Here is a 15,067-nt window from a genome sequence, read left to right as displayed (position 1 = left end):
CACACACACACACACACACACACACACACACACACACACACGCTGGAGCGTACCTGGAGTCGTTCCGCGTATGACAGCCTGCATGCTCCACGGGGCATCGGCGATGCGACCCGGCAGGTCGAGTCACACGCAGGTTGCAGATTTCCCAATGCCTGCACACAATTGAATTCCTGGCATTCTGCTCAATGTTTGAGATTGAAGAGCAACAGTTTCCACTTAGAAGCGGCGCACATCACCCCGAACCCATTGAAAAGGAGAGTGGGGGTCACCACTGTTTGGTATACATCTGCTCCAAACAGGAAAATATGCAGAGATTTGATTCGCAGAAAATCCGGCAATTGTTCCAATCAGCATGCGTTTTTTCGTCTTCTTCTGTCAGAGTAGAAAAACTCAAAGTTTCAGCCTGTCTGCCACATATCTGTGCTATTTCCACGCCATAACTGAATTTGGAGTTGTTTATTTTCTGAGCGCGTCCTCTGGTGAATCTCCAGCTTGCCACGGTGATCTACGTGATGTTTTCAGTGACTGCTGATCCCTATCTTAATGACAACCCGGCGAAACAATGGATGACATATAATAATTCCTTTAATAAGCCAAAAATATTGCAATGGTGTGTGTTGATACACCGCCACAGTTTATAAATAGGAACCGCGCGTTTGTTAACTGGACCTTTGGGCAACAAAGGTCCACAAAATATCTAGAAATACCATATCTATAAATACACAGGAGTGTCATCTATTCAAGGAAAAGACAGTCATCCATCTGCAGAGCAAAATCATCACGCACTGACCTCTGATTACCCTCCAGCCACCACGGGGCCACTCAGATGTCACACACACGCCATCCTTTGAGTCTAACAGCCTTTGAGAGGAGAGGTGGTGAGATGCTGACAAAGAGCGCCTGAAAATAAGCAGTCACCGGGCTAAATATTATCTCATCTCACTTTGGAGGCTCTAAAAATATACCTGTTTAATTTGTCATTTCATGTATGATAAACTCTGTCCAACGTGATAGTCACGAGCTCTTATCAAATAACCGTGTTTTCGTGACGGAATATCACCTCTCAGCAACGACTGGTTATGCTCCAGCTGACCTGTTAAAGCAAACAAACAAACGTACACACAAGGTCAAGATTTACCAGCGTTTGCCTCACGCTAACTTCTGCTGTGAATGTGGCGGAACTGACCAGCTTATACTGTAAAGGGAAATGCGATAAAAAACGGTTTCCGTTCCCTTGATTATGAGCTGCAAATTGCTTTGTCGGGATTTAAATGGCAGGTCTTTTCCCAGCGTGCTCTGATGGAGTCTATTTTTAAAGCGCTTTCCTTTCTCACCCCTCTAAAAACTTCCGCAGGGTTGGCAACAAGAAGCTATTAGGATAACTCTTCTCCTGTTAACATTTCAATTAATCAAAGACGAAAGCAAATTCCCACTGGGATCATTAAGGCCCAGCACCTGTTCTTCTGATACTGTAGGCTGTATAATAAATCAGTGCAACTTCATGGTCAGACTTAGACCGACCTCTGGGGATGGTGTGAGACACATAATCACTGAAAGCCAGTTATACATCAGCCCACTATCAGTAATAGAAACCCCACGCGGATATGAATGCCAAACACTGAGCTTATTTAAACCAAAACATCTTCTGGACGCTCTCAAATTTATATTCTCAGGAAGCCTGTTAGGATACAAATTGCATGAGATTAACGACACATCCTACGTTTAAATGGATTCAGTCAGTTATCGGGCTGTTATTGTAATGCTCGTCAACAACTGTGTATTGCAATGTCACATTCTAATATTCGCCGAATTTCCTCTAAATAATAAGATTTGTGAATCAAGCCCCCCCCCTCTCCCCTCCTCCGGTTTGGTTTAAATATACGTATACAAAACAGGAAGTTGGCCCCGCCTTTATGTGGATGCCAAACACAATCCCAGGTCACATCTCAAAACAATCCAATTTCAGCCATATTTCTTTCAAGCAATTACATACCTCTTGGCAAGGCTTCACAATTAAACGAATGATCATACTTGGAAATCCATAATTGTACGCATTGGCATAAGGTGCCCTTTCAACTTAAATGTGTTTTTTATTACATGCTTATCATCCGCGATGAGATTACGCACAGTGTGGGTTTGGACTGAGTTAGAGTACATTTAATCAAATAAGAGGAGACGTAATGGAAGCATGCTGGACCCAAAGCTTCACTGCCTAAGATGCTGTCTTTGAGCCCAGCTTATGTTTAGCAAATTTCAGACAATGAGAACATTATGAGGGGAACTCTGAGGGAGAGCCTTTTACCCCTGCCCACCACAGGTCATAGGCATGGCACATGACTAACCTCTACATCTCTAATGAGGCCCATCAAACATAAAGGTACAGAGAGATGTTTAAGATTATACACCCAGGAAGAAATGCTTTTAATTCATAGCAGGTCCGATCATCATGTGGTGACAATGAATATCGTCAGCTTTCACTGAGTTTCATAAACCCTCACGAGTTTGTTTTTTGTTTTTTTTTCCGTTTTGGCTCTTCTTGGGAACTGTCATGGTTCAGGTCAAGTTTGCTGTGTGGCTCTATGCTGCTCCCTTGTGGCCCAATAACGCCATTACAAAGAAACGCACCATAGCAGACTATTTCTCTCTCTCTCTCTCTCGCTCTCTCTCTCTCTGTGTGTGTGTGTGTGTGTGTGTGTGTGTGTGTGTGTGTGTGTGTGTGTGTGTGTGTGTGTGTGTGTGTGTGTGTGTGTGTGAAGTTTGTTGGTGTTTTACATTTTCACGCCAAATTGATTTTTGATATCAGTTAAGGGATTATGCTGTATGCTAAGTTGATTTCATTTGTTTTATTAATCCCTGTGATAGTTGGAGAGTTGAGGAGAAAATGTCCTCCAGTACCAGTTTAACAAAATAACTCACTGCCTCCTTTCAGATTAACTGAAGAAATAAAGTGTAAAGTGTAAAGTGTAAATCGAGACAAACAAAAAAATCCTCTAGGTTTTATAAAGTAATAGAAAATATAAATGTAATATTAGCGCTATCAGTAACCAAAAAAGAAAATGACCTTATATGGTTGTGTTGATACGTGCTCAAACATCCAGGTAAGGAAATCCCAAAAAGTTGATTCAGTTCATCTGGAAAACGCTACGTCCACAATGTCGTCTGGAAACATCATGGAGACGCCCGCCTTAACTCATCTATTCAACCCTCCATCACCACTGCAAACAAGAAGCAGCTCAGAGCAGATTCCTGATGTAACTCACCGCTATCTTCATACATGCCCTCCTGCACTACCAGAGTTCCTCTCTTGGCACCCTAACATGTGCTTTCTCTAGATCCAAAAGACACAAGTGCAACTCCTGATCTTCTCTATACTCTATCAGCATTCTCAAAGCAGACATCGCATCTGTAGCGCTTTGAAGTCACCTCTGCTGACTTAGCTTCAACAACGCGTTCTCATATCTTCATGGTATGGTCCATCAGCTTTATCCCTCTGTAGTTCTTACAGCTCAGCACATAAACCTTGTTCTTTGAAAATCCGTAACAGTACACTTCATCTCCATTCTTCAGGCATCCTCTCACTCACCAAGATTGTTCAAGGTTCAAGGTTCAAGGTTCTTTATTTGTCACATGCATAGTTATACAAGTATAACACACAGTGAAATGTATCCTGACACGATCCTCGACATGTGCAAAAAGGGGGGGTAGAGGAATAACATTATAAATATATATATAGTATATACATTGGGTGAATGTGCAGTAGAAGCAGCAGCAGGTGAATTCTGTACATTAATATGAATAGACATCTGACTATTTTACAGAATGGACACTATAAACATATTTAAAGTTAAAGGAAGTTAAAGGAATTGAGTGTCTGGAGGAGAGTCTCAGTCAATTATAGACGATGTGAGATGGCGGGGTGTGTGTGTGTGTGTGTGTGTGGGTTGGTTGGTTTAGGGTCCGGATGGCTTGAGGATAGAAGCTCTTCTTGAGTCTCTCTGTCCTTGCCCGGATGATGCGGAACCTTCTACCAGATTGTAGAAGTTGGAACAGTTTGTTGCCAGGATGGGACGGGTCCTTCAGTATCTGCGTTGCTCTAGTCCGGCATCTCCTGGTGTAGGTGTCCTGAAGTGGGGGGAGAGCAATCCTGCAGCAGCGTTCTGCTGTACGGATCACTCTCTGGAGAGCTTTTTGGTCCTTCACACAGCTGTTCCCGAACCACGCTGTCATGTTCTGTGTGAGGATGCTCTCCACAGCGCCTGTATAGAAGATCCTGAGGATCTTTGGAGAGACCCTGAACTTCCTTAGTTGTCGGAGGTGATACAGGCGCTGCCTAGCCTTCTTGGTCTGGACCTGAATGTGGGCAGCCCATGTCAGGTCTGAGGAGATGTGGACACCAAGATATTTGAAGGACTGCACCCTCTCCACTGGAGCTCCATTGATGAAAATGGGCTTGTAGTCTCTGTGCTGACTCCTTCTGAAGTCCACCACCAGCTCCTTGGTCTTGCTGACGTTCAGCTGGAGGTGGTTGTCCTGGCACCATGATGCCAAATTCTTCACTTCGTCCATGTAGGCCGCCTCATCGCTGTTGGAGATTGTGTTAAACAGTCTGGTTAAAAATTCCACTGCCGTCTGTCCCAGACATCTCCATACCTCATTTCAACTCTCAGCACTTCCTGATTCACTAACTTTTCTCCATCCATACATTGTTTCTCTCACACTTGTTACTACATTTCAATCTCCACCCTATATCACTCTAACCTGCTGCACATCCTTTCCAGCTCGATCTCTCTGCTTAGTCTTTTGATACAAGTCCTTTTCTCCTTCCTTACTATCCAGCCTCACATGCTAATCATTAAAATTCTTGCCATCTCGCTGTACACCTAACCTCATGCCCTCTTTATCTCCCAGACTAACCCACTTTTTCTTGCTAACCTCTTCCTTTGAATACTTTCCTGCCTCCTTGTCTTTTTTCCTCTGTCCAGAGGACATACAAACACCTTCTTGGCAGTTTCCTTCAACACTTCAGCTGTACTCTTCCGGTCTACTCCTCCCTAAACTCTGCACTTCCTTCTTTAGCTTCAACCATTTAATCATTGCCTCTGCCTCCACCCAGTTCCTCTTATTGGTTTTCAAAATCATCCTTTGACTAACATTTCAAACTCACAACAACAAATGCATTATCTATAATAATACAATGACAAGCTTGCTGGGTGACCTGACCAAAACAGAGCTATTTGGAATGATTATTTGGAAGAGATAATGATTTATGTAAATTTGTTCTTTAAAAATATGGTCAAATATGAAAGGTAATCTCCAAAACTACTTAAGTGTGAGATACTCAGCAGTCAACTTCTTTGGCAGCAGGTTTGTCGTCTACACCTGGACCTACAATACGGAGCAGCTGTGGCTTCATATTTATAAGAAAAGAGATTTTTTAAAACATCTTTTTGATTTGTGTTTCTCAAAATACAGAACTTTTATATTGCCAGACCTCTGGATCAGTGGCACTCAATTGTTTTTCTGGCATCCCTCTTTAGGAATTCAAAATATGCCTCACATGACATCTTTGAAAATGTATCTATGTATATATGTATGTATTATTTTGTTTGTTTGTTTTTATTTGGTACGCAAATGTTTACCAGTCATTGGAAATATAAAATAATTCAGGTTGAATTTTTTGTTAAATGCATAACTTAAATCACGTATAGCTTATGTGTGATTTCTAAGTTAGTTACAACACAGTTTCATACAGTGGTCTATTAGCGTTATTAAGGTCACAAGCTGTCTCGGTTAAAACAACCTCTTTATTCCACGTTTAGTAACAATCTGGTCCCACAGTTGGGTTTATTGGTTGACGCATTAACCATAGATAATGATAGATTTGTTCGCCAGATGGCAGCAAAGTTCAATATTTTACTGGCACTGTAGTTGTGCAGGTTTTGTGAATATTATAGCGACGAAAAGGGACAGTGTTTAATAATGACGCTTCATGGCCTGAGTGAATGATTTGGGGGCTACATAAAAATAAATGACGACTAAAGAGTCGCATGGATCCTGTCCATAATCCGTTATAGTATGCGCAATTTGAATGCGGAGCTTGCCTAATAGGCTGCACTCACTCTGGCAAGCTATTTCTCAACAAGGATGTTAAGAAATGTTGTGACATTACTTCGGCGTTTTGTACATGCTGTGAGCGGCTGTTGGTGAAAAGCCCGGTGTCCTTCACAGCTCATCCGGAGAGCTGCATCACACAAGCCTCAAAGCAAATCGCCAAGTTGTCGCCTTCAAAATAAAAGCCTAGCCGTGTCGCCACATGTGCTTGTTTTTTATTTATATTTTTTAAATAAAAAATAACAGCATTGAATGCAGAATTTTGTACCCATATTTTGCCACAAACAAAGAAAATACTGTACACGCAATAGTTTTTGAAAAAGCGAACCCACAAAACTCATCTGATGACCTACTGAATATTTGTTTTGTTTTACATGTAAAATAGTTCAGACTGACCAACTCCTGCATTGACCCTGTAGGCCTAATCTGCATCATCGGGATGAATTTACTGTAAACCCCACACTGAAACATGATTTGGATTTCATAGGCCCCATAAGGAGGGCAAGAGGCAGTCACCAGGTTACACGTGGTGGTCCTCGTTATAAGCAACGCTCATTTATTGCATACAACAGGATGTTTCTGAAAAGATGCAGTCTCCATCAACATACATCATCTTTATGTTACAAGAATTTGTATTTAAATGCAAGACTGTGTTTCAAGTAAAGCAAGATAAGAGCAGTTTTGTGTTGCCTTTAGATGAGACACTGTGCACACTGTTAATTTACGTATCAGTGGATGCTGCTGCACTGAATGCTCTCAGGGAGGCGTTGGGTGTCAACATATGAGTTCCTTTTCTGTCTCTTTATCATATTTTTAAACTAAACTGCAATTCCCCCTCCAAATAATAGCTTATCACATCTAAGAAAAAAACAAACAAACAAAAAGTTATCTGAAGACATTTAACTTCCACATAGACAACGTCATGTCTTAATTGTATGGCTTAAATTTGTATTTCACCGCGAATTCATGAACGATACGATTTTTATTCTTGAACATTTACCGGATGTCCTGTTCTTGTTTTACTGATCGGGCTTAATAAAGCCGGTGGCGGAGGGAAATGCAGCAGCGGAGGTGGTGTTGGTGGTGGCTGTTCACCTTCTGAAACAAACAGGAAGCACACAGACCTCCTGTCCACCTGCGGGATCCGTGCTATTCGTGGAGAGGCTGTCGAGCGGTGTTGTCAGAAACGCGGACTCGCTGTGCGTGAAAGTAGCCTGGCCCACTCTGTCGTGAAGATAAAGCAGCACTTTTAACTTTCAGCTCTTCTGGCGTGTCCTCTGCGTTTTTAACGACCTCCCAGGAGAAAATTAATAAAGGTAAGTCCCACTTATAAAAAAAATCACTTCTTTTTAGCTGTGGGCTTTTCGCTCGAGGAGTGAGGACGTCATCACGCCAAACTCAGTTCATCAATTCGTCTAGTGTTGCATTTATTTATTTAGGCATTAGAATCCCAGCCCTGCCATGGAGAACGATCACAACTTCAGCTAATCGTAGCAGTCCCGTTTAGCAGTCTAGTCTGTCATCTTTTAATTAACCCCGATAAAGAGGTTATCGATTTTTTTTTAACCCCCTCTTAAAGCTAACTAATCAGCCTACCCGGTGTGGTGGGCGGCGGAAAAACAACCATAGTTTTAAGTTGAAATGTTATTCTGATGTTCACAGAAGACCTTGTCGGTGTGTTAACCGTTTAGATGTTGTTTGAGGGGTAGTTGATTTCATCCTCGAAGCAAAACAAGTAACACATTGGCTTTATCATATGCTCTCTCCATACGAGAAAGGGATGAAGCTTTCCGGAGTGATTACTCCTCAGCTGAGGGGGACTCTGACGCTTGGTCATCGTGTTGTTAGTTTTAAAGTCGGGAACCTGCCCGCACCTTTAACGGATCTGTAGTCTCTGTGCAACTGTCAGCTGTGTGCATTTCATTGTTGAGAAATGGACCGACAGCAGAGAGGATGTGAAACTTAAGGGAGCAATTCGCACAGTCAGCTTTTCTGTAATAAGCATGATGACCTTTTTGTTTTTATGTCATTATGAATCTTAAAAAAGAAAAAGAAAAAACTCAGTAATTTGGTAAACTTGAGTGGGGTAAAGCTGCTACGTCAGTCTAAATCAGGGGTTGGTAACTCCAGGCCTTAAGGGCGGGTGTCCTGCAGGTTTTAGATCGGTCCTTGATCCAACACAGCTGATTTAAATGGCTAAATTACCTCCTCAACAAGTCTTGAAGTTCTCCACAGGCCTCGTAACGAACTAATCATGTGATTCAGGTGTGTTGACCCAAGGTGAGATCTAAAACCTGCAGGGACACCGGCCCTCGTGGACTGAGATTGCCCACCCCTGGTCTAAATGATAATCTGACACCTGTGTGGGTTTTGTTTTGTTTTTTTTATTTTAAGTCTTGTTTGACTGTCCACCCAACATAATGTCTGTTCCAACTAGTCAGATGTGCTTTAGAGGTTGTATGAGACCATGCATGATGTCTACCTGAAAGATGCACAAACCCACTGGATTCATTTATAATAAAATGTGATCAGTCTTGATAAAAGTCACAATTGGCAACATTTGCAATCAGACTAAATTAATAAACAAAAACAGCTGTGTTCTCTATCACTTATAGTACACACTGGGAAACACAAGTAATCCCCTGGAGTGTTGCTACTTAGAGTCAAGTGTTTCTTTAACATTTTTCTGTGGACTGACTTTCAGTGACCTTTTGGATAAAATGCACAATGTTACGTTTTGAATTTTTTTTTTTTTTTTTTTTTTTTTTTGTTGTTGTTTTTTAAAGTCTTGTATATCTACAGTGTAACATTATCCCAACTGTAAAGCATGGTAGAGACTGCATTATAGTTTGGGCAGCAGTACAACTGTACAGAAGTACAAGACAATCACCCAAAGCACAAAAGTACATAACCTATAGGAGAAAATGCATGCTTTGGGATGGCCAAGGCAGACCTGGCCTTAACACAACTGACATGGTGTGTTGTGACTAGAAAATGCTGTTCAACAAAGACGTTCCAGAAATATTAACTCCCATCCGACATGATGCTGTCGGATGGGAGTTACTGCTGTTAAAGAAAATTCTGTGAGTTACTGAATTAAAGATGTGCCTTACTTTTTCCACCCTGCACTGATTTCCCCAAGAGCGAACTACTTTTTAAAAAAATTGTTTTCGTTTTTTTAAGAAATCAGTGCAGAAATCGCGGTGTTTCCAAAGGTGCAGGAAATTGCATCCAAACCTACTGATCATGTAATGTACGACTCAACAGTTGGGCTACTTCCTTAGACCTATTTTCATTCAGGTTTTGGCATTTCTAGTAAACCAATGGCTTTCTTTCCAATTAACCTGAGATCTGTGTTTGTGTATGTGCACCTTAGTGTTAGTAAAGTCATTACATATCCTTTAGCTCAGTCTTAAATTTTTATTGTGAGTTTAATTTATGTGCATCTAGTTAATCAGCAGCTCAGTGGTGATATATTGCAGGCAGCAAAACAGATGATACAAACACGCAGCTTTGCTGGCAGGCATGCAGCCACGGCCACAAGTCACTTTGTTCTTTTGGGCATTGTAAGCAAAGGACTTGGTTTTTCAGATTATCTAGAAATTTAAGTACCAGTGTCCATGTTTGAGTCCCCCAAAAATGTAAACACAATATTCATAGCAAGCAAAAGCATTGCAAATGCTGCCTTACTGAGTCCTATTTTATGTATCCCACACAGTTACACCTGCAGTGTATAACTTGCAGCTGAAGATCTAAATCTTTGCAGACAGTAAATCTTGGACCTACACAACATTTTATAAAAAGGGGGAAATAATTTCCCAGGGGAGCTGAGCAGTATTTGCTGCTGCTTCTGTGGCACTTTGGGAAATATTGATGCCCAGTTCATGTATTTTGATATTATTTAAAATGGGCAATGCTCCTGCCTACCGTGTGTTGAGCAAGGTCTGCTGTCAGGTTCCCTCTGAGGTAAAGTTGGAGAACACTGATAAGGCTAACTGACGTCACTCCAAAGACATGAGCCAACAATGCAGCTATTTATTCCAAGCCAGATTTGGTTCCAAAGCAGGCCCCTGAGAAACGGGGGCACAAATGAAGGCAGAATTCTAAGCAAGTGTTTTCACAAAAAGAAAAAGTTTTTACAACTGTGGTGGCGCCTGTGTCACACATCATTTTACTTACAAGAATGAAAGCTATTGTACACCGAGGCTGTTTTCTGTGAGGATTTAGCTAGCTGGTTAATAAATGATGAATACTAATGTGTACAGCTAAATTGGAGACAAAGCCAGGTGGACTACAAGTGGAAGGAAGAGTGTATTAGAGGTCCCAGTGTCAAATGGTGTGGTGTAGCTAAGGCCCAGTTTAAAGGACGAATGTGACTAATATAGTCAGTTACTTTACATAAAAGCAGAATGGGTTTGTTTTCAAATCCTTTTTGTCATAGCTTCTTCATAGTGATCAGTGGCACTCCAACACTTGGATTAGTGCACACCATAACATCAAGGTTTTATTGGCATATAGCAGCATAGTAGAACTGAGGACACAGTGCAGTCTTAGTATTTAGACAGTGGTGTTTTTCGTTGCTTTGGCTTTACTCCACCAACTTGGATTTCAAGCAAAACAATGACTCTGAGGTGAACATGCTGACTTTCAGCTATCAGGATGTTCACATCCACTGTGTGAGCAGTGTGAGAAATCTCCCAAGTCGTAGTTTAATTTGAAATGCATCATCCATTGCATCATACTTTTGTTGTTTTTGTTTGTTTGTTGCCAGTATGGTCCCTCTCTGGAAGGTGACAAGTATGGCCCAAATTAAAGCACAGTTATGAGTAATCATTGTTATCCTTGAGCAAAACTGACGACCAGGATCACGAAGCCCCATTCAATAGAGTACAAGGGTTCACTGACTGGTTTGAGGATGAAAGGATAACCCATGTGTGAACTTTACTGTTACTGTCTCTCAACTTATTGAACACCTCTACAAGATATGACATCATTTTTGACTTTGCAGATGCTGCGCTTCATTATCAACAAAATGCTTTTTTTGGTATTTTTGTTTTTTACCTTTTAGTTTGCCAATTTGTACTAGACTGTAAACATTGTGATTGCAAACACAATGGAAAATATTCAGACTTTCCTTTCTTCAACTGTCTAAATACCCCATTTTAGCTGTTGAGCAAGATTCCCAAGGATTTTATTTTTTTTTTGTGTAATTTTTTTGCATACTATCCTCTTTAACTGGAAAATGTCAAAGAGTATAATATGTTGTTTGATAGCACAGTATGCTCATAAGAAGTGTGTGTGCATGTGTCCTGCTTTTGCAACCAGAATTGCTCTATTGGTGGTGTCTTTAAATGGAGCACATAGTTGTGGTTTGCAGTTTTGGGGTTGTGTTTTGTTTTTTGTTTTGTTTTTTTTGTAAATTTTCTTTTTGTCATCCCCCATTATCTCGATCTCTCTCACGGACACACACGCACACCCACCACCACAATCTCTTTGACACTTCCTGCTGCTATACTTTTAAAGTAATGGCTTGCATAACATCCTCTCAAAGAGCAGCATGTAAGATGGCCAGTAAAAGTAGTCTTCTTTCATTTGTGTGTGAGTAGGTGTGTTTGGTGTGGCACGCCAGTTTGTCTGCTAGCTTTCAGGATCACACTTGCATTAGATAAGCCCTATTTAAGACATTATGGTCAATGAAAATGTTCAATGCCGCTAGCTGGTCCCAACCGCTCATTATAAAACTATACATAGAAAAGAAACTGCCACAGCTAGAAATGTGACTGACTGTGAGGTGAGAGTGGCCTGTTGGAATTCTCCACTCTGCTGCACAGCAGGCCAGGACCTGCCAAGGAATGCAAGGAAGACAGCAGGAGAGGGTTAGAGGGGGAAGAAATGAGCAGATTGAAATATGAGAGATAAATCTGTCTGTACCCAAGCCAGATGTGGTCACTGACATATGTGGTTAGACACATCCATCCATTCATCCAGTTTCTTTCACTTATCCAATTCAGGGTCATAGTTGGGGTGGGTAGAGACATATTTACCCTTGTTAAATCTAATGGTCAAGTGCCATAAATCAACTCAGGTTTGACATAATCCTTTGAATCATCAATAAACCTTGTTCTATATGCAAACATGTTTACATAGTGTCAGCTGTGCAAAGGAAGTGCATGTTCTTTGACTTAAAATTTTATGATTAGAATCTAATTTAGATGCTCACTTGTCAGAAAGTCACAGATCTAAAAAGCTTTGAGAAAATAGGAGTTTAAATCTGGTGTTTTCTTGCATTTAAAGTTGTTAGTCAGGTGTTGAAAAGCGGTCCCTAAGCCAATTTGATGGCAAGACAAAGAGTAGAATTCAGTTGATCTGCATTACAGGTCATCAAGTATGAGATAAGTGTGTTATGCACCATTGCGTATCCAGTCCTGCGTGCATGCATGCATGCAAGAGCTTAAACCTGTCACCTGATTGTATTTGGGCAAGTTATGTATACAAAGATGGTCCCAAAAGGTTAAAGCTGGGTATAAAATGATCACTTTTGATGTAACATGTTTTTATAACAAGTTTTCCATGAAGTGCTCACTCGTCTGACATCCCTGCAAAGAAAACGTTTGATGTTGAGTGGATGTGAAAAGCTAATCTGAGATGAGCTCTGGAGCGCATTCCTAGCTACAGACTGTCCATATGAAAACATGGCAATGTCTAAGCTATGATTCAGTTAATTGTGTTTTCAGGTGAACACTGTAGTGGTGGATCATTCAAACACGGGAGTTCATTTCAAACACGGGAATTAAAGGCTGCTTATTTTCTTACTGTCTGCCCACATAGCACATCCAGTAAGGGGAGCATCTATGCAGAAAATTAGATTATCTGTTATGACATTACTACACTACATTTAAATAGCTGAGGCTCTGATGATAAATTGAATTTGTGATATCAGACTGAGGATTGTTATTTCAGTATGTTTCAGAGAAGAATTTGGGGGTTTAGATGTCCGTCAGTGTGTTTTGTCTTGTTTTTGTTAGCTTTCTAGGTTGTAGTGACATTCTAACATTTCCCTAACTGGAAGACACTGACAGGTTTCTAGTGGTTGTTTACCCAATATTTAAATTGTTATATTGGCTTAGGCTTAATTAAAAAATAGACCTTCTGCCTAATAAGCACAAATAAAATCTTTTTTTTCTTTTTATTAGTATTCAGGTTTATTTCACACTGACAGCCTCCATTCTGTAACCTCTGAGGTCAAAACCTTAGCCCGATGTCTCTATAGCAACACTTTCTCACAGCGCTGGTTCATATCTGCCAAAGCTGATGACACGTGCACAGACGGTGGCATTTGTTTTTCACAAGGCTTGGTGTGTGTGCACACATATCTGCATATGCACGCATATGGTGCGTTCACATGTTACCAATGTTCCCTCACCCACACATCCATGCAAATGCTTAAAACTGGTAAGAGTTGTAATGATTAGAACGGCAGCTTGAATAAGTTGCTGTTTAGCATACACATATTAAAGAGCCGATAATCTGTAAACGATCACATCGGTTTTAACTGCCTTTTATTGCAAAGGGATGTCTTCCAACTTCCTGCTGTCTTCATGTTGTCCTTGTGTCCTTAAATTCCAGATAATGACGAGACTTTTGGTCTTCTGTCTCTTGAGGTCTGTTTCTTGCTTCTGTTCTCCTTTTTCTCCAGTAAACGAAGTGATCTCAGTCAGAGGTCACAGAGTATCTGTTTTGTTTTGGCTTGTGCCAGTGTGTGAGCTGCAGGGAGGGACCTTTGCTCTGTCAGCCCTGACAGAAGGTAACTGATTTACAGTGTCCAAGAGGAACTTTTTTTTTTTTTTTTTTTTTTTTTTTAGACTCAATGCACAGATACTCTTTCACGCCACCCACCTGAGGGCAGCCTCACAAACAGCCACTATAAATAGAGATTGAAGCAAGCGGCTTAAAAAAAGGGGAAGGTGTGGGTAAAGGCTAAAACATCGACTGAATGGGATTTCATCAAACACTTAAAAAAAAAACAAAAAAAAAAACAGCAAAAACCCAACTTTGACTGTAAAAAATGAGCCTGTGTGTGAGTCTCCCATATTTATCGGTGATTGAGGGTTATAAACATCCCTCTGTGCTAATGAGTGGGTGTGTATTGTTTTTAGAAGGCGACAGACAGTGGTCTATTGTTTACCGTGAGGCAGTGATGACGCATGGTCAAATGTAAGGCCCCTTCAGACCACACTTGGTTTGGGGAGTGCTAAAAATGTGCATACTAGTGCATTCCTTCTGCATGCTTTAGCTGTTGAATTCTTTACCTGGCACCATTTCGGCCCGTATCTCAAAGCAGCAGTTTGTAGTTGTCGTTAACAGCGAACATTTGTTTTTAGCGGTCTGCTGACATCATACATCATGCACTATATTTATGTGTTGGCTCTGGGGTTAAGTCAATGCAAGGCACAATAAACACATAGTTGTGTAGTCAGACAGGGAGTGCCCTGTAGGACATTTGTTGGGTGCCCTGAGGGTTGCATAATAAAGTAAAACACCTGATTAAAATCTGAGCTCTCGCTGGTCTCTGTGGACTGGAGGTTGCAAGGAGGATACTAAGAAGAATAGCAACAGGATAGCTGCTATCCTGGCTCTCAAATAACTTCACAGTGTAATCAATGTGGTCAGAGTACATCTGGGCAGATAAGATGCTCCTTACCGAGGACTGTGAGAAACTCTGCTGGTGATAAAGCCCCCCGGCCCGGGCCGTTTTAAGACTCTGCATTCCTCGCATTCCCGTACCAGAGGATGGGTGGAGGAGAGGAAGGGTGTGTGGTTATACGAGGAGAAAGAAACTCCCACTGTAGTGTTTCTGTCACTCTTATCATTCTGCAGGGAGTCTCCGAAGATGAGAAAATCCTGCGTTAGGAATCTGTGTGTACCATAGCCTAATCCCTTTTGCGCAAGATGTACA

The 15,067-nt window shown here is 41.2% G+C and overlaps 1 protein-coding gene across 2 annotated transcripts in view; it reads left to right on the top strand.

Moving 5' to 3' along the window:
• Positions 1–7,153: 7,153 nt before the first annotated feature.
• Positions 7,154–15,067, top strand: part of pik3cb (phosphatidylinositol-4,5-bisphosphate 3-kinase, catalytic subunit beta) — a 49,942-nt gene continuing 42,028 nt past the window's right edge. For both annotated transcript variants that reach the window (XM_031741519.2, XM_039622828.1), the window contains exon 1: positions 7,154–7,427. The gene's annotated coding sequence lies outside the window, so the exon portion shown is untranslated. The remainder of the gene's footprint in view (positions 7,428–15,067) is intronic.

The sequence above is a fragment of the Oreochromis aureus genome, linkage group 14 (assembly GCF_013358895.1).
Source record: "Oreochromis aureus strain Israel breed Guangdong linkage group 14, ZZ_aureus, whole genome shotgun sequence".
Lineage (NCBI taxonomy): Eukaryota > Metazoa > Chordata > Actinopteri > Cichliformes > Cichlidae > Oreochromis > Oreochromis aureus.
This window is presented reverse-complemented; position numbering and strand designations above follow the sequence as displayed.